At 48.3% G+C, this 23,234-nt stretch overlaps 1 protein-coding gene across 5 annotated transcripts in view; it reads left to right on the top strand.

The window, feature by feature from the left end:
• The window catches only part of Farp1 (FERM, ARH/RhoGEF and pleckstrin domain protein 1), a 254,241-nt gene that overhangs the window by 27,020 nt on the left and 203,987 nt on the right, over nt 1-23,234 (top strand). Inside the window, exon 1 of one of the 5 annotated variants that reach the window (XM_074043100.1) lies at nt 11,740-11,949. The exons of the other annotated variants lie outside the window; for them this stretch is intronic. The gene's annotated coding sequence lies outside the window, so the exon portion shown is untranslated. Of the gene's footprint in view, nt 1-11,739; nt 11,950-23,234 lie in introns of those variants that run through there. 5 annotated transcript variants of the gene reach the window in all.

Below are 23,234 nucleotides of genomic sequence, written 5' to 3'. Positions count from 1 at the left end.
GCTGTTGTGACTAATGTGGCAGTGAGTGCCGTTTGTGCAAACGTCTTTTCCAGATCCTCCTGCCAGTTCTTTCGGGTGTCTACCCCCAAGTCTGCTTGCTGGAGTTCTGCTGGCTCTGTTTTTAAAATCAATCTCTCTCTCTCTCATCTGTCTGTCTGTCTATCTATCTATCTATCTAGTCCTGTGTTGCCCAGGCTGCTCTCAAACTCCTGGGATCAAACAATCCTCTTGCCTTACCTTCCTGGATGGCTGAGACTAGAAGTGTGCACCACTGTGCCTGGCTTAATTTTTTTTTTAAACAAAAGTAACACGTCTTTATTTTCAACATTTTATAATAAAACCAGCTGTGTTCTGCCCTCCCATACACTGGTTGCTCGTGTTTTCCGTAATAACTTTTAAATACTTTGGTATTTGAAAGAGTTTCTTGTGTTGGTCTCAAGGTTTGCAGAATTTGTGTTGGGTCCAGTCCCTAATCGTTCAGCATGGCACGTGCCCAGTGTCGCCTGTCGTGGAAGGACAGAGCTTACTCACTGGTAGCTCCCCCTGCTGTGCCATCCCCACATGGCTGCTGTGTGTGGGTGGAGGTGGAAGGTGTGTGGTCCCTTGAGCACCTCGGGTGGAGTGTGCAGTGTGAAGAACATGTCATCAGTCAGTTGTTTTTTTTTTTTTCAGTACTGGGACTTGAACTCAGGGCCTTCACCTTGAGCCATACCAGCCCTTTTTTGTGAAGAGTTTTTTTGAACCATGGCTTTGAACTACAATCCTCCTGATCTCTGCCTCCTGAGTAGCTGGGATTATAGGCGTGAGCCACCACTGCCCCATGTTTTTTAAAATGTGTTTCACTTTGATATTTATTTGTTTGTTTATTGGTGATACTGGAGTTTGAACTCAGGACTTCAAGCTTGTTAGCAGAGTTTGAACTCAGGACTTCAAGCTTGTTAGGCAGGTGCTCTACTGCTTGAGCCACTCCCTCAGCGCCCCCCCCCAACTTTTTTTTTTTGTTTATTTTTCAGGTAAGGTCTCGTGTTTTTGCTCAGGGCCAGCCTCAGACTTTGATCCTCCAAACTGTGGTCTCCCACACAGCTGGGATACAAGTGTGCTCCATACCTGGCTTATTGGTTGAGGTGGGATCTTGTTGACTTTTTGCCCTGGCTGGCCTTGAACCACAGTGTTACTGATCTGTGCCTCCTGAGTAGCTGGGATTACAGGCGTAAACCACTGTGCTGAGCTAAAGAAGAAACCATTATTTAAAAAAAAAAAAACCAAAAAGACCCAGAACAAAATCTCAGTGTAAATCTTACTGCAAGGCAGGCTCTTTATCACTTGAGCCACACCCCATCTCTTTTTTACTTTAGTTATTTTTCCGATAGGGTCACACTTTTTGCCCAGGGCCAGTCTCAGACCAAGAGCCTCTTATCTATACTTCTTGAGTAGCTGAGATTACAGATGTGCATCACCATAGCTGAGATTACAGGTGTGCATCACCATGCCTGGCCATGTTGTCAACTCATTGTGAACATCTGGAACTTGCCACAGGCAGTCTGAAAGATGGATGGGACTTTTACCATAGCTAGAATTCCACTAAAGGTAGAAAATTTATCTTAATTTAAGCAAAGAAAAGGAAACTGAAACAGACTGAATTTTTGACTTTTCTATAAGAAAGACTAGAGGTATCTTTTAGAAACCAAACTTGAGCTGGACACGGGTGGCTCAGGTCTGTAATCCTAGCTACTCAGGAGGCAGAGATCAGGAGGATTGTGGTTCGAAATCAACTGGGCAAATAGTTTGCAAAATCCTATCTTGAAAAACCCTTCATGAAAATAGGGCTGGTGGAGTGGCTCAGGATGAAGGCCCTGAGTTCAAGCCCCAGGACCGAAAACACAAAACAAAACAAAGACCCCTCAAACTTGTGAGACAAGATGATACATTTTAATAGATTAATTTCTCCCGCACTTTGTTCTTCAAATGGAGGCACACTGACTTCCTCCTTTGAAAGCTAAAAATATTAGCATTGACCTTCTGCTGCTTTCCTCCAGCTCTGAAATCTTATCAGTTAATTGTGGATGTTATTATATAAAGGAGTGTAATATTTATATTCTGTCCTAATACCACCTTTCCATAGCTTTTTTACTCCGCTCTTTTTGGGGATGGATTCATTACTTCTTACCACTTTGTACTGTGTGTGTGGTTTTTTTTGAGGACAAAGTATTTTTATTTTTGTTGTGCTGGTACACTGTGACATTTACCAAAGTTCTTAAAACAGATCATGGTTGAATTCAAGCCCTCCAGCCCTCTTTGCTCCCTCCCCGCCAGTCCTGGGACAGTTTCAACAGGTCTTATTTTTCCATTTTCACCCGAGAACGTAACATTTCCACCAAATTCTCCCCCTACACCCTTTCCCTACATCCTCCCCCGCCCCCTGGTGCCATTTAACTTGGTTTTGCCATTCCTGAATATTTATTTTGGCTCATTCTTGGTTGGCCTGATTTCATTGTCAAATTCCTTTATTTAAAGAAGTCCTGGTGGGCGCAGCCTTCCTTGGTGGCAGTTCGGACCTTTATCTTTGAAGGACAATTTGACTATCAAGACCTTGGTCACGCTTTTACCCTCAGAGTGTCATATACGTTGCTCTGCATTTGTTTTTCACATCGGATTTTTTCTGGGGGAAGTTGAGGCCAGGTCACTCTTTTTTCTGTCTGACGCATGACCAGCTTTTTCCATTGGCTGTGCCCACGTTAGTCTCGTTCCTTTTGAAGTTTAGCCCTTTCCAGCATTTCTGGGCATTGACTGGTCTGTGTAGCTTTCCTGGAACTTCTTACACTGTGGGATTTGTAGAGCACGTCTGTCTTTCTGTGGAAAAGTTTTAAAGATCTTTTTAAGTTGGGCACTGGTGACTCACGCCTGTAATCCTAGCTACCTAGGAGGCAGCGATCAGGAGGATCGAGGTTTGAAACCAGCCTGGGCAAATAGTCCATGAGACTATCTTGAAAATAAGCAACACACACACAAAAAGAGCTCCTAGTAATTCTGCACATATCTTGACTAATGTGCACCTTTTGGGGACCGTGGTTGTCACGTTCTGTGTCTTCTACATCGAGCACTTGTTCTTGTAATCGTTTATGCACCTTTGCCCCTTTTCATTTAATTCTCGTTTCCTCATGTGTCCACCCATCTGTCTTTGTGCTTGTCTGGGTTTCAGTGTCACAGTTGGGTGGCTTTCCTTCCACACTTCGCGTGGTCTGTTTGTTTCTTCAGTGCAGTTTGCGTCTGTCACATTAGTGATGTTCTTGGAAACTTCTCTCCAGTCTGTGAGACCTCCGCACCCTCTGGGAGGCCTTCATCTCGGATAAAGAGAGAAAATGTCACCAGGTGGGGACTCGGGCACAGTAATCCAGGCCAGGCAAGAGAAAGAGAAATGTCTGGAAAGGTAAGTTAGTGTCACCATAAGGAGCCTACTTCTTCCAGTCTGGAGGTGACAGGGAGAGCACAGAAGACTTTTTGGGGGAGTGGCATCATCTTGGTGACCTGACCCGGGCAGTCTGTGGCCATGAAGTGAAGTTGGAGACTGTTGTGGCAAAATCCACGTGGCTGTTGAAATAATCTAGTGAGAAGTCTGCTGGGGAAATGGAAAGTGAGTGGTCACACTCCCATTCTCCTCTTGTTGATGTAACTTGTCACCAAAGTCCTCCCCCCCCCACTTTGGCTGTACTGGGATTCGAACTCAGGGCTTTGTGCTTTGCTAGACAGGCACTCTTCCACTTGAGCCACACCTCCATCCCTTTTTGCTCTGGTTATTTTGGAGAGAGGGTCTTGCTTTCTGCCCAGGTGGGCTTGGACTACAATCCTCCTATTTATGCTTCCCACTGTAGCTGGGATGACAGGCGTGACCACCAAGTCCAGCTTTTTCCACCGAGATGGGGTCTCCTGAACTTTTTTGCCCAGGCTGGCCTGGAACCATGATCCTACTGATCTCAGCTTCCCATGTAGATGACAGGTGTGCACCACGGAGGTCCACATTCCAAGTAGCTAGGGTTACAGGCGTGAGTCACCAGCGCTGGCTCCCTTCCATTTGCACGTATCAGTCTTTCACCTTAATTTAAACCATGCCATCCTAACCGACATGACATTGGCGTATGTAATACATACATTGAGCATTCTTTGGTGGCTCAGTCAAATGATGAAGGTAATTATTTGTGACTTGAGAAAAGGAACGGTCCTGAGGGAAGGTGTTCAAGTCGGCTTGCCCATGTTGTCAGAACAAGCATGATTCTCAAACCCCTTGGAATGGGTCAGCATTTGCTTTGAGTGTGAGGTGACAGTGTGTCCTCCTGAACTTCCGTAGTCACCCGTGGGCTGACGTCTTTCATGTGTTCGCCGTCCCCCTGGGCAAGGACTCTGCTGTCACTTGTCCTGGACGTCTGGGGCAGTTACTGTGGAAAAGAAGCTGCAGTACAGATTTGTGGAATGGATGAACTTCTCCATACAAAGCCTAGAAGGTTTGACGTTCATGCCACAGCGCCTTAACTGCATCCAGCTGCCTGATGTGACCTGCGGAGCTCCTGCAGCCTCATTGTGACTGTGAGGAAGGCAAAGGCTGAGCTGCTGGGTGTCTGCCCTTTGAAGGGCCCCCTTCCTGGGGGCGGGGGTCTCTGCATAGCGCCCCTTCAGAACCACTGGTGGTGTTGATCGGAAATGCCTGTTCTGCCTTTCCAGATCCACCAAGTAGGCGCAGCCTTTTTTCTTGGTGGGACTGGGGTTTGAACTCAGGGCTTCACGCTTGCAAAGCAGGCACTCTACCACTTGAGCCACACCTCCAGTCCATTTTGCTCCAGTTATTTTCGAGATGGGGTCTCACCTTGAAATGTAATCCTCCCCATCTCAGCCTCCCAAGTAGTTAGGATTACAGGAGTGAGTTACTGGCACTGGCCCCCCAAAAAATCCTCAGTCCCTTGCTCTACAGTCTCTGACGTCAAAACTGAGCAGGTCCAGCAGGCATTGGAAGCCATCAGCCCCTAGCATCCCTGGCCACAGGGAGCTGGAGAGAGAGCTTCCTTTGCCTGTCACACGGTGCAGGACAGACACCTGCACCACGGTGTCCCTAGGGAGTGGCTGGGTGGCCTGATGGGCGCTGGCTGATGGGAGCGTGCTGTGTGTTTGTCATAGAGGAGTGAGATTGGGATAAGCACCGTGGCCAAGTTTATGGGCGCATGCCGTCTGCAGGGCTGAGGCAGCTTAAAGTTGTAATGGTCACAGACAAGTCTTTTTGGGGGTCCTGGCACAATTGAGAGAAAGTATTTAAATACTTGTGGCCTTTTATTTATTTATTTTGCAGTACTGGGATTTGAACTCAGGGCCTCACGCTTGCTGGGTAGACACTCTTACCACCTGAGTCACTCCACCAGTCGAGGCCTTTCATTTTAAATACATTCTTAAATGTCCTTTGTCCACCTTACCCTGGTAATAGAGGCTGCCTGTTTATTTGCAGTCATTGTCACAGGCAGACAGTAACTGCTCTTGGTCACAGTGAAGAAAGAGTGAGAGTCTCCTAAGAAACCTGGTAATCTAATAAGCAGCGCAGTAGAAGAGCCGAGTAAACAGGAATTAGTTAACCAGAATATGAAATTTTTAGTAGGACTAAAAATTCCCTCCCCAAGGCAGTGCGTCTTCAAACTAAATGCACAGTCAGTGGAGACAGAGTCGGTCATTGCCGTGCCTGTTAAAAAAGACTTCTCAGAGTGGACCTGCTCGGATTTTTAATTTACAAGCTAGGCCGAGGCCTCGTGTAATAAGGACATTTTGCATTTTTATCTGTAGTTTGCCAGGGAAGATTTTGAATTAAAATTCAAAATCTTGGATTTTGGATTTTGGATGAAAGTGTTCTGGCATAATTGCAGGAGCAACAATTTAGGCCTGCAATTTCTGTTAAAAATGTTTTCTGGTAATTCCTGTTGAAAAGCTCAGTCATTTTTACCTTTACCTTTCATTTCTTCCTCTTTCATCAGACAGACTCCTGTCACTAGAGACGTCTGGGTGTCACTAGAGACAACAGCTTGCCCTGTCCCCTGTCTTTTTTCCGTTGGCACTGGCCTTCTGCCATGTCCAGCCTGGTTTTCATGACCTGTCTGTGACAGCGTCTTACTCACTCTTCTTCCTTTGAGCTGGTTCCCTGCAGGTTGTACTGGTGCTGGGCCTCCTTTGTCTCCACTCTTCTGTCATTTTCTTTTGCAAACATTTTACAATGTCCTCCTTTTCTGCAAGGTTGTTTTGCATTGCTAGAGGAACAATTACTGTGCAGGCCTTTGAAAAGGGCTTCTGCTCCTGCTGTGCCTCTAAGAAATGATGAAAGTCTGAAGAATTTCCTTTTTGTTTGGCTGTTGATTGGCAGTGCTGGGGTTTGAACTCAAGGCCTTGTGTTTGCCAGGCAGGTGCTCCACCCCTTGAGCCATGCTCCCAGTACTTTATGCTTTTGTTATTTCTTGAATAGGATCTCACTTTCTGCCTGGGGTGGCCTCCCACTCCTCCTATTTTAAGCTTCCCACAGAGCTGGGATGACAGGTATGCACCACCACACCCAGTTTTTTATTACTTGAGATGGGGTCTCAACTCTTTACACCCCTTTATCACTTCCTCTCCCCACTTTTCTCCCCCCCGCCTCCCAGGGTGGACTTCTGAGTAGCCAGGATTACAGGCGTGAGCTGCTGTGCCTGGCTGTTTGGCTGTACGCTCTAAAGATCCATTCATTGGAAATCAGAGATTAAGGGTTGGTGGAGTGGCTCAAGTGGCAGAGCGCCTGCCTAGCAAAAAAAAAAAAGCAAAACAAGATATGAGAGCTTGAAGAACCTCCTATTTCAAAGTCTTCACTCTGTGTTTTTGTAGTTTGTTTTCTTCCTGGCCAGACAATAGGCCATCAGCCTGATGTGAACCCTTTTTTTTTTTTGGTACTGGGGTTTGAACTCAAGGCCTCTTGCTTGCTAGGCAGGAGCTCTTCCGCCTGAGCCACACCCCCAGCCCTTTTTGTTCATTTTTCAGATAAGGTCTCCTGCTCTTTGCTCAGGCTGGCCTCAGACTGAGATCCTCCCTCCTCTGCATCCCTGAGAAGCTGTGATGACAGGCATGCACCACCATCCCACTTTATTGGGTTGGGGTCTCACTGACATTTTGCCCAGGCTGGCCTAGAACCTAAACCTCCCGATCTCTGCTTCCTGAGAAGCTGAGATTATAGGCATGAGCCACTGTGCCCAGCTCCAATACGACCTTTTAAGTAGATCCATGAACTCTGGTTTCTGCTCTTTTCTTTTTTTTTTTTCTTTTCTTTTCTACCATAAGAAGTGTCACAGATAGTCCTTAACTCCATAATACCAATTATGAGCACTCACAATACCTACCCCTTAGCCAACCCTCCCAAAGCAGACCTTGACTGAGGCATTATGGGAACTCCCGATCCTGCCCTGCTGGCATGGTGACCTCTGACACTGCTGGGTCCCTACAGTGGCTCCATTTCTCCTGCTTCTAAGAGTGGATTGTGGGACCCATGACAGTACTGACCCATGGGAAGTTGCCTGTGTCCTCGCATCTGAGTGCATATTAGGGTCTCCAGACAGGGTGGGAGAGCTGGGCCATCAGATTGGGTTTCAGATCCTATTAAGCTGTACTAGTTCGGAATGTCCCCGCAGGTGTTCAACTCCACGTGCACTGGCTTTCCCAGGCAGCCTGGAGAACCGTCCAGCACAAAACGGCGGAAATGCTTTTTTGGGTCCGAGAGTTCGTAATGCAAAAGTTAATATTTGGTGCTGGACGTGGTAGCTCCCGCCTGTAATCCTGGCTACTCAGGAGGCAGAGATCAGGAGGATCATGGTTCAAAGCCCTCCTGGGCAAATAGTTTGTGAGCCTGTCACAAAAAAGGGCTGGTGGAATGGCTCTGTACTGCAACAAAGAAAGGAAACAAAGTAAGTAGTGGGCTTTAACCTGTTTGTAACCTGTAGACACCAGGATGGATTCGGCCCATGCCTGAGGCATCTGGGGAGACCCTCACCTTATTTTTAACATTGTTTCCTTCCTGCCCCACAGCTGTGGACCAACACCTCAGTTTAAAGTGGAAAAATGACTGACAGTCCCAAATCCCCAAGTTCAGTTCCATGCACTGACCCCCAGGCCCCGTCTACACGTCCACAGACCTGCAGTAGACACAGATTCGCATTCTGCTTGGCTTTTAGACTTCTGCCCCTCACGCATGGAGTCGCTTGCTGTCACTTGCACGGGCTTGGCGCTTGGGTTAGCACGCGTGCACAGAGAGGCGACCTTTCTTTGCGTGTTTTGAGTTAGCATCGGGGTCAGTAACACTGCAGAGGACACCTTTGTGCCGACAGCCTCATCGTTCCGGGGATGACTTCCAAATCAGTAGCCTGTGGCACTTATGGCATGTCACACGCTGACTTCTACACGTGTCCTGTCATGTCCCCACCAATGCTGGCAGTGTTCATTGACTACTACTTGTTATTTTCCTTCAAGAATTTGGGGGAGTTTTTTTTGCAGTACCGGGGTTTGAACTCAGGGCCGCACACTTACCAGGCAGGCGCTCTGCCCCTTGAGCCACGTCTGCAGCCCTGTTTTGTTGGGTTTTTGAGATTGGGTCTTGAGAACTATTTGCTGGTTTCAAACCAGCTGCCTCCAAGGAGCTGGGATTACAGCCGTGAGTCGCGGGCCCCAGCCCCCAAACCCCTTTGCCACTGGAAGAAGCTGCGTTGGCGGTGGGCTGACTTTTAACCCGAGGAGAAAAGCGAGGCCGGAGGAAGGAATTTGCGTGTGCACGTGAAAGGCAAAGGCCCCGTGTCACTAATCCTAAACATGGGTTTTGGCAAGTGAGTGAGGTTGTTGCGTGTCCACGTGTGCATTTGTGTGCTCATATATGTGTGTGTGCACATCCACACACGTGTGGGCTTCCATGTGTTTATGCACACACATGTGTACACCATGTGCATATACGTATGTGCGTGTGTGCACATGTGTAGGCTTGCATGTGCACACATGTGCACACGGTTGTGTGTGTATGCGTACATGCATGAGTGTGCACGTGCACATACATATCCATATCTGTAGGTGTGCACATGCGTGCATGGGTGTATGAGTCTATGCATGTGTGCACTTGTATGCGTGAGTGTGTGCACAAGTGCAGGCTTGCATATGTGTACATGTATGCATGTGTGCGTGCGCATGTGTGTGCACACACGCATGCCTGTATGTGTGGATGTACTGCACACACATATGCACTTGTGTGTATATGTGTGTACATGCGTACATTTGTGCACATGCACAGTCGTATGTGTCTGTACGTGTGCACATGTGTGCGTGTGTGCACACACACGTGTATATGCGTGTGTGTATGAATGTGTGTGTGTGTGCGTGTGTGTGCATGCGTACATTTGTGCACATGCACAGTCGTATGTGTCTGTACGTGTGCGCATGTGTGCATGTGTGCACACACGTGTGTATATGCGTGTGCGTATGAATGTGTGTGTGCATGTGTGTGTGCACACCTGCACGTGTGTGTGTGTGTGTGTGTGTGTGTGTGTGCGCGCCAGCACTCAGCATCCGTCCGCCACCGTGATGCCATGTAGCCACCCTTGCACCCTTGGCCAGGTCGCCAGGAAGCCACTGTCCCCGGCATCATGTCCCCCACGGAAGCAGCTCCCTGTCGAGCGTGGGCCCCAGGCGGGTTCCTTTCCAGCCCCTCCCCACGATGCCATCTCTTAGCGATTTGTCACCCAGAGTCTGGTTTCTTCCCAGGCCCGAGGTGGGAAGATGGCCTCTAAAAACTAAACTTCTTGGTTGCCTTCTCCGGGTACAGCCACCCACTGTCACCACCCCTCTTCCCGCCGTGGCCGTCCTGGGCCTGGACGGCTGCGGGGTGACCGAGGCCTGGCTGTTCTTGGTGAAGCCGTGGATGCACGTGGTGATCTGTTTGGGAGCCCCTAGCAGGGCAGGGGTAGATAACTATCTTCTTCCCCGCACGGCCTGCGCGTGCAGGGGACGTCCCCGTGCCTGCCATGCTCGGTAGCAGCCTTCATGGACTCGTGTTGCTGGAAGCTGCGTGCTCAAAGGGTGGCTGTCACGCTCAGTGTGCTGGTTCCTTCTCTGCGGTGACAGCTTTATCTCGTTTTCCCTGTGCCTTTTTCAAATTGGTAAGTAGTTACAATTGCTTATTACGTTGATCAAGATAATTACCAATCATAATTTAAACATTTAGTAGAAAGTGTTGGAAAGATGGTTTTTATAACGGCTATAAATATGCAACTGCAGTGACTTCCGCCTTTGAAAGTGCTCTTTTTTGAAATGCATAAAAAGAAATCCTGGTTGGCGATCATTCCTGAGCGCCACACAGGTGCCCACTGTAGGATGGACACTACAAAACAGCTTGATGACACATGAGATGCGTGCTGTCCGTGACTTAGACGCCTTCTTTGTGGCTGTAACACAATACCCGAGGCTGGAAAGCTTATAAAGAAAAGAGGTGTATTGGCTCACAGCTCTGGAGGCCCAGGAGACAGTGCCAGATCTGCTTGGCTTCTCGTGAGGCCTCATGCTGCGTCCTGTCATGGTGGAGAAGCCGACACAGGTGGTAGGAGCACATGTGCTGGAGAGGAAGCAGGAGGCAGCCGGGGAAGCTGAACTCACTTTGCTGTCGTGTTAACAACGTTCTCCAGAGAGCTGCACTCATCCCTTTGTGATGGTGGCACCCAGATAGCCTTAAAGTCCCTCCACTTCTCAAAACCGTCTTACTGGCGGCCAGGTCACCACCATGTGGGTTTTGGGGACAAACCATAGTATCCCCTGTGACTTTTTCCATGGAAGCTGAGAATGTTGAGAGTTGAGCGTTCAAGAAGCGGTCACTGACGGGAAGCTTTAAATGTCAGAGCCCCAGACATGGAGTCATTAGAGTGACATAAACATTTATGCTCACTTTGCAAAATGGTGACAAATTTAGACCTTCAAGGGATGTTAATGGGTGCACGTTTGTGGTCCAGTATTCCCGGCAGCCTATGCAGATGGCGAGTCAGTGTCCCCTGACACTACCCGGGTTTCATCTTCCCCTGAAGGGCCCCCTGCCATTTGTCCTGGAGCCGTCCTGACCCCCATCCTGGCTCCCCACGGGTGTCCACCTCACACTGACCTTCAGGCCTTCGCTTGCTGTTGGTTTGGTTTCTGGCAGTGCTGGAATTTGAACTCAGGGCCTTGCACTTGGTAGGCAAGTGATCTGCCACTTGGGTCGCACCTCCAGCCATCAGGCCTTCTCAAGAGGAGAAATAAAACCTGGCTCAGTGTCACCTCCAGAAGAAAACCTGTTGTGGTGTCTCCACCACCAGCTGCTCGCAGGGCTCAGGTGGACGAGGGGCTCGGCAGAGAGTTCTTGGGTGGGTGTTCATTACGTATGCCACCGACATGGCCGTGCTGGTCGCAGTGGGTGGCGTGGGTCACTTTCACAGTGACTCCATCCGGACCCCCAGTCTCAGCCCTCCCCATCACAGCCCAGCCTCTGGTGTGGCTTTCATGGCCTCGGGGCTTTACCAACTTTTCTTGACTTTCTTTTGAACTGTCCTTGCTTTGTTTGGGCTCAAGTAAGATGAGTTTGGGGCAGAACTTTTTTTTTTTAAAGGTCTGGATTGTTTATCTGGAAGTCTGAGAAAGAATTTCTCAGGCAGATTTATTTCTAAAGAGGAGGAAATTCTATAATTATTTTCTGCTGTCTTTCCTTGTGTCGCTCCGTCAGACATTCTGTCGCAGATGAGAAATTCCTTTGTGGCTGGATTTCTACTCACTCTTGGTTTTGCCTTTGTATTTTCCTTGCAGTGCCAGGGTTCTTTACAGACGTTGCTCATTCGTCATGTTTATACCGATGTCGAGAACAATACGGGTTCATTTCAGTGAGCTGTGGTAGACACCCCTTACCCTCGGGTATGTATGTTTATATTTGTATTTTGAGATAGGGTCTCCCAAGTGCTGGGATTACAGGTGTGCATCACCACGCCCAGCTTCAACTACATTTTCAGTGTTAAAAATATTCCTAATGACTTTTTGGCGGGGGAGGGGTTGGGCTGGCTAAGCAGCCTCTCTACCACTACACTGCCAGCTCCTTTTGCTTTGGTGATTTTTGAGATAGGTCTCACTTTATGCCCAGGCCGACCAGCTGGGATGACAGGCATGTGTCACCATGCCTGGCTTTTATTGGTTGAATGGGGTCTCTTGAATTTCTTGCCTGGGCTGGCGTGAAACAGGGTGTTAGACTTGCAAGTGAGTACTCGTTCTCCTTTCTTATTTCTGATTTTTTGTTTGTGGCCTGGGAGTGCGTTTCCCACACATCGAACTGTGCTCCGTGAACATTGGTGCTCAGGCTGCGTTATTATTTGGAAAACCAGAGTACAGAGTAAGAAAATGTCCTTACTCACCATTTCCTGCTCTGCAGGTGTCACCTCTGCCTTGTCCGTTGTCCTGGTTAGGTTTGCACTTCCTTACCAAGCGGCTTCCTGGAATGGATCGTAGGATGTTGGGACCTTCTTGATTTTGCCTGACACCTGACCGAGGCCCGGTGCCCAGCTGGAGTTCGTGGCACCTACTTTAGCTGTGGAAGGGCTGGGGAGATGAGCCGGTGAAGGTCAGCACAGAGCGTGGCGTCCATCCACGCCTTCCTGGGCCTCCTTTGTCCCTTCTCTGCTCTCCTGTTTTCCCGGATGCTCACAGAACAAGCTTCCTTCTTGTCCCAGCTGGCTGTCGTGTGGAATTGTGCGGGAGATAGACTAAGTAATGGGGGACGTGCTTCCCGAGTGGCACTGCTGCCTGAGTGACCCTGGCTGGCAGGTGAAGGCCCCTGGTGGGAGGGTGACAAGATGTGAATGAACTGTGTTCCCAACAGCTACAGAAATAGAAGCCCTCAGCTTTGAAGTCTCATTTCAGACTGTGACTTGTTCCTTTAGCTGGAAGCAAACTGGAACTTGTCCTCAACCCCACGTCACTGTGCTTTTCTCCTTGGTGACTGAGTGAGGTTGACTTTTTAGTGTGTCTGTTTTAATCCAGTGGTGTGTTCCATGGGAACTGAGTTTTGCTTTGGGAGAGAAGGGTTATTCTTTGTCACCTGGACTTAATTTTTCTTGTGCCCGCCTGTGTCTTAGTGTGTGTGTCTTAGTATTTCTTGCAGTTTTTTGAACTACTGTTTTTTTTTTCTTGTGGTACTGGGCTTTGAACTCAGGGCCTTGAGCTTGCTAGGTAGGCACTCTACTACTTGAGCGACTTCACTAGCCCTTTTTTGTTTTGGTTACGTTTGATATAGGGTCTCACTTTATGCCTGGGCTAGCCTGGTACCTGGGGAAGCACAAATAGGAGGTTGCCAGGTGCACGCCACTATGTGCAGCCATTAGTTGAGATGGGGTCTTGCAAACTTTTTGCCTGGGCTGGCCTCAAACTGTGATCCTCCTGATCTCTACCTCCCAAGTAGCTGGGATTACAGTTGTGAGCCACCATGTCTGGCCTGAACTACTCTTATGGTTATGACTTTGCCTGTGTGCTGTGCCTTAAGCCTACCCACACTTGTAGGGCTTTCCAGAGAGCTGTCAGAGCACCTCTGTGATTGGTCCATGGAAGAAGGGCAATGGAGAAGAGTGGCCTCACTGCGCAGTGACCATCTGTGACCATCACAGAGTGACCATCTGTGTTCACAGAGCATTTGTGAGAAACCCAATGGAAGTGAGAAAGGTTTTGAAAACTCGCAGCTTAGCACTACAAACACCATGTTGTACTCTAAGGAGCTCCACTAGTCATTCAGCAAACATTTTGATTATTTGGTAGGTTTTCTGCTTTGGCATCCTTGGTGGCTTACCTGGGCCAAGAGCCTGGTACGTGTGTCCTAGAAAAGATGAGTGGTGTGGGGAAGTTTCAGGATGGCATCAGAAAAGTCTGAATCAGAAGGTCCCTGGAAAGTAGGGAGGGTGACCACTTCTGAGATCGTCTTGCACACAAGAGACTTGTCTCATCCATGTCTGCCACTTACCAGCTGGGTGACTGGGGGCAAGTTGACTTAATCTCTTGTGCCTCAGTTTCCTCCTCTGTAACAAGGGCTCAGTAGTAGTGTCTGCCTGGAGGGTGTAGGGATTTAGGAGTTAGTATTTACCCAATTCGTGGTTCTATACATATGTACATGGAAATGTCACAGTGAAACACCCTGTATGGCTACCTTAAACAAACAAAAATGTCTTAAAAAAAATAACGAAGAACAGGAAGGCAAAATAGATCCTGGGAGTGGGTTCCAGAGGGAGGGTGGAGGAAGTAAGGCAGGGGTGTGGGAGGGTGACTGTGGTGGAAATGTTAGGTACTCATTGTGTACATGGGGAAAGGAGACCTGTGAAAACTATTCGAAGGAGGGGGGTGAAGGAGGATGGTGGGGGGGTGAAGTCAAGCAGGATATATTTGATATAAGAACTTTTATAAATGTCACAGTGTACTCCCAGTACAACTATAATATGAAAATAAATTTTTTTTAAAGAAGGCATGTTTATGAAGCTCTGGGGAGGGTGCTGCGTGTCAGTTAAATTAAAGTTACATCCATCTCCCCTCCCCATTCTGTGAACGAGGAGCCCCAAATCCAGGATTAGAGCCCTGCTTCCCTCCCCGGCCAGTGACCCAGCGACCCCTGGCCTGTGCAGACTGCAGCTTTTTTTCTCCCTTACAGTAATCCGCAGACAGACACAGTGTCCCACTCAGGATCATTACGTTTTTAAAGGGACAACATCGTTTAATGAATTACCTGTGTATCAAGCAGATTGGCATTTAAGTGTCCTCGTTATTTCACAAGGCGTTTCACCTGTTTTTATTGCATGCTTTGCTTGACATTTCAGTATTGCAATTAATCGGTAAATGTAGGACAGGGCACGAGCGCTTTTCACCTCTGCTGTATTTTATTGCATCATCTGGACGATAATATTGTGCAGTTGGGTTCTTAAATAACATTGGAGCGGGTGGAGAATTTAACAGCCTTTTCTGTTTCCTTGTTTTTTTTTTCCTGGTGCTGGGGATGCAGCCCAGGGCCTTGGGGACACCAGGCGGGCGCTGTCCCCCTAGCAGCCTAACAGCCTGTTCTTACATTGCTCCTTCTCTCACCCCTCACTTATAGTTCAGTGCACTTGGCAGGCTTTAGGAAACTTTCCTTTTTCTTAAGTTGTATAGAACAATGCCATTACTCTAAAATGACTCCAGAAACAGATGTCGACGGAATGTCACACAGGACAGTAAGACACATTGAAATTTTAGCATTGATTTTTTTTTTCTTTTTCCTTTTTTAATTTTGTGGTGGTACTGGGTTTGAGTTCAGGGCCTTGAGCTTGCTAGGTAGGTGCTGTACGACTGGGGCCATGTCACCAGCTTGGCCTTCATTTCTTAAACGTTGTTTCCAGCGCAAGTGCTCAAACCTCAGCACAGAATCATAGAGCGTGGGTGAACTTTTTACTGGAAACTTCCCTGTTGAATAACAAGGCCGTTGGAAATAGGGGACTTGGTTTGGAAACAGACTTTGCGTTGTAGTTTATTAAAGCAAATGCCTAGTGCTGTTTGTCACTATGTAACTGCCCTTGAACTTGCTAGGTAGCCCCAGGCAGGCCTGGAACTTGAAGTGTTGGGGTTAGAAGCCTGTATTGTCAGACTAACAATTTTTTGTTTTTAATATCACTTTCCTGTCACATTTAGTTGATGATAACTCCTGTCATTTTCTCAAGAACTAAAGGAGACAAATTGTCTCCCAGGGCTTCTGAGATACGCTAACATGCCTGCCAGGTAAGATCAGCTTTACCCAAAATTACCTGCCAGGGTCAGATGTACACAGGGCTGAGCCAGAAACTGACAGCACAAGGTCCGCCCACAGAGCCTCAGGGCTCAGCCTGTCACTTCCAACCTCAAGTTGATCTCAGCACCATGGAGGAAATAACTCCTTGCTTCCACCTCTGTAACTGAAAAGCCCCTCAGAGTAGCCCTAAACCTGGAAGCAGCCGTGATGTCCTTCAGCAGAGGAATGGGGAAACAGATTGTGGTATGTCCATACAGTGGAATATTACTCGGCAATACAACGAAGTGAGCTGTCAAGCCACAGAAAAGACATGGCGGATCCTTGTATGGATGTTGTTTAGGTGAAAGAAGGCATTCTGAAAGGGTCACCTACTGTGTCACTCCCACTATAGAACATTCTAGAGAAGGCAGAACTACAGAGACAGTAACAAGGTGAGTGGTTATGAGCGGGAGGGGTGTTGAATAGATGGAGAACAGGAGAAAGTCACTGTCATGGGATGATGTCACACAAATGCCACACCCATGGAGCATGCACCGGAGAGCCCAGTGTAAACGAGTTAGTGAAAGTGGATCAGCGTCAGCCTGTGAGCTGTAACAAGAGGTACTGCACGACCTCAGTAGTAGGAGACCAAGTGGAAGAGGGTACGGAGAGCTCTGTGCTATCTGATCAAATTTCCTAAAACATGAAATGTTCTAAAAAGTAAGATGTACAAAGTGCAGCCAGAGAGGTTGTCGTCCACTCACAATCAAGCACACTGCTGCCGCCTGTTTCTCAGCTGCAGCTTGCTCTCTCGGTGGCAGTGACCGCCCTGACACCCCAGAGCTAAGGGACTTTTCCTTGTTCCCGTCCTTCTTGCCCCGCCAGCGTTCAGCGCTGCCTCAGCCTCAGGGCTGGCGGAAACTGGTTGGATCTGAGAGGGCTGCCAGAGTGACACCAGACAGTCTCTGACTTCACTATAGTCCCACGGGCATGCTGAAGAACACCCTCCAGTGACAGTTGACAGTTACCATGGTGACTACTGAAAAAACCATGAAAGGAACAGAAAGAGATGGCACCTGAATTTCTGACAAATCCCTGTCCATATCCAGAAAAGACATGACTGTCCCCTTTGTTAGCTCTCCCTCCCCACTTCTGTTACTCTGTATCACTTATTTTTTTATTTTACTTATTTTGGCAGCACTGGGATTTGAACTCTGGCCTCACACTTGCTAGGCAGGTGCTCGTACTGCTTGGACTACTCTGCCAGTCCTGTTACTCTGTGTCCCTAGTCTCCCTGAGGGAACCCCAGGGGTTGTTGATTTGTGACTTTATCCCCCACTTCTATTCTTGGCCAAGAATCCACTTCCCTGCTCAATTGGTGCTCGGCCTTGTGATCGGCTCCACAATTCCAAGAGGGAAACTGACTCATTTTGGGGCAAAAACTGGTGACAGCTCCTTCTCGAGTCTGCTTCCCTCCCACCGGCGATTCTGGCATCCACTCCATCCTCCTGTCACGGTTCTGTCTCCTCGTGACCCTTCCACTTCTCCCTCTGAGATGTCACCCACTGCCACAGTGGTTCCTTTCAGGAACTTCTGGTCCCTCTGCTCAGCTTGCCAGTCATAGGTTGGGGAAAGCATTTGAGAGATGATGGCAGGGGCCTGAGGGATGGTGAGTGCCAGAAGTGGAGGTGAGGACCTTTAGCATCTTCCTGGTCACCCTGCCACAGTGCCCCAGGGACATCCAGTCACCACAGATTGGGCTTCTTGATGCTCTGCCTCATTTGCATCATTTGGTCTCCTCCCCCCCATCCAGTTCATCATCAATTTCTGAAGATCTCTGTTTGTCCCTTGTTTCTGTCCAGCATGAGTCACCACCATCTTTTCTCACACGAGGCCGCCTAATCCAGCCACCACACACGGTCAAATGTTTTCTTAAAACTACACAGTTTCCCACCTTGTCCTTAAAGACGCTGTGGCTTGCTCTGATTCTTCAGATCTTCCTTGGCCTGTCATTTCCAGCAGACCAAAGTGTGCCTGTCACTTCTTTTCCGCCATCAGTGCAGCTCCTGGTCCATAGTGGACACTTAGTAAACACCACAGTGTGCGTTACCCATGCCACATCACCTTCTGTCACTGATATTTAAAAGCCATTAGCCTGTTTCCCAAGATAACTCATGTCTCTGGTCCTCCGTGAGGGGACAGGCTCTTTCTGACCCTCTCAATGGCAGACGCCCTCTTGGTGGAGGTAGACATGGCTTCAACAATTCTCTCTGGGTGCCTGCTCACTCTTGTCCCATCTCCATAAAGACAGACCCAGATGGTGCAGTCTCGCCTTTTCCTGTCGCACAAAATACTAAGGGTAGTGCTGAAATGTACTAAGCTCTCACAAGTGTTTGGAAATGGTGAGGCGGTCCATGATGGTGACACTTAGATGACAGTGTGCTTTAAACATTGTATTTGGTGTTTCCATAGACATCGAGTAAGCAAATCCAACAATGGATGGTGCTTTGGCGGTGGACCAGGCAGTCAACGGTGAGCACTCCACAAGTACGTGGTGAGGCTGACCAGTGTTAATTAGGAAGACTTCCTTTGTGGAGTGGCTGAGAGTGCTGTGTGTTAAGTTGAGCAAGTTTGAGCCTAACAAGTTTGTGCTGTTTTTGTCACTGGCATTATCAGTGTGGGACGGAGAGGGGCTGGCAGCTGGTGGCTCTCTCCAGGAGGCCACCTTCTTTCTTCACATCTTAGTCTCCCTGGCCTGTTCCTCCGAGGAGGAATATGACTGAGCGAATGTTTAATGTCTCTGATCTCGGAATCATCAGGAAATCAATGTTATCAAAACATAAATGATGGGGGATATTTTCTGGTATCCTGATTGTCTTTTTTTTGCAATACTGGGATTTGAACTCAGGACCTCAAACTTGCTAGGTAGGTGCTCTACCACTTGAGTCATGCCTCTAGCCAGCACTCAGCTTTTCCACTGAGATGGGGTCTCACTAACTTTCCTGGGTGTGGTGGCTCACGCTTCCTGGTTTCCTCCTAAGACACCAGCGCCTTCTTTCCTGGTAGCTTTTGCTTCTACCATCCCACGCGTGGTGTCTTTGCACATCCGCTCAGGGAAGGAAATGCGCTCTGTCAGATCAGTAAGAGTGCAAACAAAGGTTCGTCTTTAACTGTTCTCAGTGACTGGAGCAGAAATGAAAAGTTGATCTGCAAGGGAGTGCCACATTTTCTCGCCAAGAGCTGCTGGAAAGAAGCAGCATTCACTGCATTTGGCCCAAGTGTGGTAGGCCAAGTTGTCCAACCTCACAAGCAGTTAGCAGCTGAGTGCGACGATGTCACCTTATGGGCCCCTATGCAATCAGCAGTGGCTTCCAAGGGTTTGTTAAAACCCAGATGCGGGGTGCCCCTGGCCCGGCCCACTGAGTCAGTGGGGAGCAGGCAAAGATGGAGAACTGACTTGTCTATTGTGACACTGTGGCCTTGCACTGGTAAACACCTTGGATGCTCCCCGCAGTAGGTGACAGGTAGGGAAGATGGTTCTGGGGTGACACCACCACACTGAGTGAGGTTCTCAGCTCCTGAGGCCAGAGCCCTGGCTGGGGATTGAGGGCCTGTCTTGCACTGAAGCAAGAGATGTGACATCACACTTGCAGAGAACACGCAGCCCTCCCTGTCTGTGAGTCAGCATGGAATCTTGCTGGCAAGACTGAGGAGGAGAAAGGCCAGGAAAGCAAGTCCTGCCCCAGGGGAACAGAGTGGGGGTCTTTCCTGGAAAGAGTAGTTCAGGACTGGTGGGGGTGGGGGTTGTGCTACAGGAAATAGCCAGGAGCCCAGTGGGCTGGAAAGTGCTGTAGACCTTGGAGAGTCATTGAGGCAGACGGGTGACATGCCAGGCTAGGAATTTGTGCATTTTGCTTTGTACTGTATGACTGTGTGTGTGTGTGTGTGTGTGTGTGTGTGTGTATTACTGGGGTTTGAATTTAGGGCTTTGAGCTTGCTAGGCAGGCGTTCTACCACTTAAGCCCTCCCCACACCCCAGCCTTTTTTTTGCTTAGTTATTTTAAGGATAGGGTCTTTTTTTTTTTTGCCCAGGGGCTAGCCTTAGACCCAAATCTTCCTACCTATGGCTTCCCTCATTGCTGGGATCACAGACCCACTCCACTATGCCAGGCTCATTGATTGAGATGGGATCTTTATGGCTGGTCTTGAACCACCACCCTCCCTCCCAACCTCCACCTCCTGAGTGGCTGGAACTGCAGGTGTGAGCCACTGTGCCCCACCTTACACTTAAGTTTTAAGTTAAGAAGGACATGATTAAAACTGGACTATGAAAAAGAAGAATGCGCCTGCCATTCCATGTTTTCCTTGAAGAACTTCCCACGGATTTATTGGGAGTGTTTAAAACGGCCTGTTTGTTTATTATTTATTTTTTGGTGGCACTGGGGTTTGAACTCTGGGCTTTGTGCTTGCTAGACAAGCACTTTACCACTTGAGCTACTCCTCCAGCAGCCTGTTTAATTCTTTAAAAATCATTTATTTTTCTGCTGTGGTGGGGGAAAAAGACAGTGAGGACATCACTCTTGATGTAGTTTCTATAGCGTGTCATCTTTTCCTACTTTGCTGTGGGATGGGCCGCCCCGCTTGCAGATGGTGAGTGTCCTGGCCTCCGTTCCCAGATGGTCCAAAGGCCAGGCGGATCCTGCCGTTTGAAGTGTCTGGGTGATGTAGAACAGTTGTCTGCAGTTGTTTGTCTTGCTCACAGGCTTTTCCGAAGTAAGCAGACCCATCTGCAGACAGAGCTGCTTTGGGGCTCTCAGAACCCTTATCTGAGTCCCTGTGAACAGCCCAGCTGAGCAGCGCCTCTGCTTTCTCTTCACCCTCCTTCCTCCTGGGGCCAGCTCCTTGCCCACGGACATCCAGGGGACAGGAGCACAAGGTGGCTTTGTCCTAGGGCAGCTTCTGGCTCCTAAGATAAGAGCACAGCCTGAGCTGTGGGGTTGGTCACACCCCCTCCGCCCTTTGTGCTCCCGGTGTCTGACATACCAAAAGAGACATGCTCTCCCCTTTGCTCTTGTTGGGGTGACACTGAGAAGATCTTTGGGGTTCCAGATCCCAGCCTTTTAGCTTCCTGCCAGTCTACCTCTGGGGTGTCTCCTGTGAATAACAACTTTCTTTGTATTTTTCCTAAATTGGAATTTTTCAGCAGCTTACCTCTAAAACTGGAAGAGAAAAAAAAATGCACAAAGTTCCCCTTTGTCACCCTGATTTGATTGATAGCTGTCCTCTTTGTCACTGTGATTTCACTAGGTTTATGCTCTGAAGGGGCTTCAAGAGCCTGCAGGATTACGTACATTTAGGAGAGGGGGGAAAATGGTTTCCTTAGATTTTAGGCAATCTGGGTACAGGGTACCAGATTTAAAAGTTCTGAAAAAACCATGAAAGGAAACCAGGCCTCAAGGCTTCCTCTTGCTTGTCTTTCCCCAGACTGCTTGGCACACTGGAGCAGCTCGCTTACCCTTGACCTCTCCACCTTCCCAGAGCGGGTCTGTGTCCACCGAAACCTTCCTCTCAGCTGCTTTGAGCGCTGGGTTTTGCATATTGTAGCTGTGACTTACTTTCAGCCTGAAGCCAAAAGGTCTTTCTAGTAGCTGCATTGCTGAGTGTGACTGTTACCACAGTGCAGACCCAGAAGTTTTCTCTCATTCCAAAAAGACCCTGTTCCTTTTTGGTAAACCGCAGCTCCCACCCTAACCCCAGGCAATCCCGCTGTCCTGTGCTGCTAGGAATTCTCCCGAGGCGAGGTTGTGTGTCTTGGTGCAGGTTGTGTATAAATCCTTTCAGCCTTTGCCTTCTGTATAAAAGCAGGATCGTCTCCTGTGCAGTCACTTGCTTCTGGCTTCTTTCACTTTGCAAAGTGCTTTTGAAGTCTGTCCATGTCATAGCACTTTGGATTTCTTGGTACTGATCCAAGATTCTCTTGTGTGCATTTTTTGGGGGTGGGTGGTAAGAAGGATTGAATTTAGGGCTTCACACTTGTTAGGCATATGCTTTATCACGTGAACCATGCCTCCAGCTGAATGTACATTTGCTGATTTCATCTGTCTATGTATGTATGTCTGTATGTATGTATGTATCTATCTGTCTACTGGGATTTGAACTCAGAGCCTCACTCTTGCTAGGCAGGAGTTCTACCCCGTGAGCCGCACCCCGGTCCTCTTTCTTCCCATGTGGCTGGTTTTGGCTGTGAACATTTACACACATGTCTTTGAGTGGACATAGGTTTTCATTTGTATTTGTTTTGTGGAGATACCCAGGGGTGAAACTGCGAGGCTGTTAGGGGACGGGTTTGATGGGTTCTATGTTAAATATATGATTTTTTTTCCAGTTCTAGGGATTGAACCCGGGGCCTCTTGAATGCTAGGCAAGTGCTCTACCACTTCAGCCACACCTCTAGCTGTTTCGTTTGCTTTTTATTTCTGAGATAGGGTTTTGCTAACTTAAAAAAATTTGTTTGGTGGTGGTACTGGGATTTGAAATTGGGATTTCATGCTTGCCTAGGCAGGGGCTCTACTGCTTGAGCCAAGCCTCCTTCCTTTTGCTGTGGTTTTGGAGATAGGGTCTCACTTTTTTGCCCAGGCTGGCCTAGACTGTGATCCTCCTATTTTTTTTTTTTTTTTCATTTTTCTTTTATTATTCATATGTGCATACAAGGCTTGGTTTATTTCTCCCCCCTGCCCCCACCCCCTCCCTTACCACCCACTCCACCCCCTCCCGCTCCCCCCCTCAATACCCAGCAGAAACTATTTTGCCCTTATCTCTAATTTTGTTGTAGAGAGAGTATAAGCAATAATAGGAAGGAACAAGGGGTTTTGCTGGTTGAGGTAAGGATAGCTATACAGGGCATTGACCCACATTGATTTCCTGTGCGTGGGTGTTACCTTCTAGGTTAATTCTTTTTAATCTAACCTTTTCTCTAGTTCCTGGTCCCCTTTTCCTATTGGCCTCAGTTGCTTTAAGGTATCTGCTTTAGTTTCTCTGCATTAAGGGCAACAAATGCTAGCTAGTTTTTTAGGTGTCTTACCTATCCTCACCCCTCCCTTGTGTGCTCTCGCTTTTATCATGTGCTCATAGTCCAATCCCCTTGTTGTGTTTGCCCTTGATCTAATGTCCACATATGAGGGAGAACATACGATTTTTGGTCTTTTGAGCCAGGCTAACCTCACTCAGAATGATGTTCTCCAATTCCATCCATTTACCAGCGAATGATAACATTTCGTTCTTCTTCATGGCTGCATAAAATTCCATTGTGTATAGATACCACATTTTCTTAATCCATTCGTCAGTAGTGGGGCATCTTGGCTGTTTCCATAACTTGGCTATTGTGAATAGTGCCGCAATAAACATGGATGTGCAGGTGCCTCTGGAGTAACAGTCT

Source organism: Castor canadensis, chromosome 10, assembly GCF_047511655.1.
Source record: "Castor canadensis chromosome 10, mCasCan1.hap1v2, whole genome shotgun sequence".
Classification (NCBI taxonomy): Eukaryota; Metazoa; Chordata; class Mammalia; order Rodentia; family Castoridae; genus Castor; species Castor canadensis.
Note: the sequence above shows the minus strand (reverse complement) of the source record. Positions and strands in the feature narration are given on the sequence as shown.